This window comes from Atractosteus spatula, chromosome 6 (assembly GCF_055471065.1).
Source record: "Atractosteus spatula isolate fAtrSpa1 chromosome 6, fAtrSpa1.hap1, whole genome shotgun sequence".
In the NCBI taxonomy this organism is placed as follows: Eukaryota; Metazoa; Chordata; class Actinopteri; order Semionotiformes; family Lepisosteidae; genus Atractosteus; species Atractosteus spatula.
Window position 1 is genome coordinate 59,636,496 of NC_142711.1, and position 1,729 is coordinate 59,638,224.

Genomic DNA, 1,729 nt, shown 5'->3' on the forward strand with positions numbered 1-1,729 from the left:
CTGCCCGAGGCAGCCGGGAATGCAATAACAGGAAATAAAATGCCGAGTTTAAGCAAAACAGCGACGTGTTTATTGGAAGAAAGGAGGAAATGCGTTTAAGATATTCTTAAAATGCATTTAAAATGTAATGTAATTTATATAGGGACAGCAAATCATGTTCCATACACGGATTTTCGCCCACCTTTTGAAGTGAGCAAAAGTTGTGGCATATTTCTGATTCACGGAAAATATTACAATGTTGAGATTAAATGGAAAAAAGAAGGCGAAAAAGTCCATGCATATATTAAATGCCGGGTTTCGATTAAACAACATGACGTTTTCGAAAACATGTATAATTTTATTAAATTATGTATATCTGACCTTATCATGTTCAGGGTTCTTGTAAACGAGCAGGGAACACTTCCTAGATGAGGTGGTGCTCTTCGAAGCATCTCTAGTTCCTATCTTTCTTCCCACCACTAACACCTTTCCAGTATTTTGATAAAGACTTATCTTGGTCTCATCTGTACATAACATTTTGTTCCAAAGCTCTCCTGGCACATCTTTGTACTTCTGACCAATTTCTGAAGCACAGTGGAGGTTATGACGTGGCTTGGGAATACGGTAAATGCCCGTCTCTGAAATCGGCTCATATTTATTAATGACATACTGTAACTAATGATGGCATCAGCCGAATCAATTCTAAAGCTTCCAGACCCAAACCATACAACCAATGCTTCAATACAATTGGCTTTGTGGATTTTTCATGCTGAAGAAATGAATCCAGTCAGAACACTCCATAAACATGAACTCAAAGTAGCTGCAGCAAAGGCTTATCAAATGATAGCACAAAGGTTAATAGGCTGCAGACTACATTCAGTTATTGTCTCAGATATGTTAACTTCAATGCATACAAACGGTTACTCTCTGAAATTTAGAGAAATTTACAGAAAGTGAATGAGTCCATATACTCTATATATGGTCACTTGATTTCAATGGGTTGAACACAAAGTATGTTTTTGTTGAAATGTGATCAAATGTATGCACAGACATAATACAACTTACATTGCACTTGTTACTTATATTAATCTCATGATTGCTAATACAGTTTTATGGGCTGTAAAGCAAAAATAACAGTTTTGACTTTGCTGTTCCAGTGTCTTTGGAGGACATTGTATATACAATAAGTGAAATGAGCAAGGACACATGCATGTTAAACCAGGGCTCTAGACAAACATCCCCACTGCCACTGGGAAAAATGGCAGTGTTTCCTCTAAATGTCTGAGAAATGCACTAGTTCAGCCGTTTGGAACTGCTGGTACAATCTGAGGATCAAAAATTAGGTTTACATGAGCAGGTAAGCTGGGGTTCTGGTAAATTGAGAAGATCTCACTTATCAATCTAATGGCTCACATCTGCAGATAAACAAAGTTGAGACACTTTTCAATTGCTACTACTGTTTTCTTTACAGAGAAGCAGTTTTTGGTTGAGTTTAAACACCAAACAAGGAGTTGTCACGTCAAAAATAGTTGCATTTAATGCTGAAGTTGTGTATGACCTCTGCACTTGATGAAAATCAGCATTTTCAATTTAATGTAAGAATGCAATTCACACACACCCCTTAACCCATTTACATAATCATATATTTTATTTTAGACGAGAAAGATGCATGAAACATGTTTGTTATCTCAATATCAATGGTGTGATATTTTCAAACCTGTCTCTTGATTTTTGTCCAATATTGTCTCAA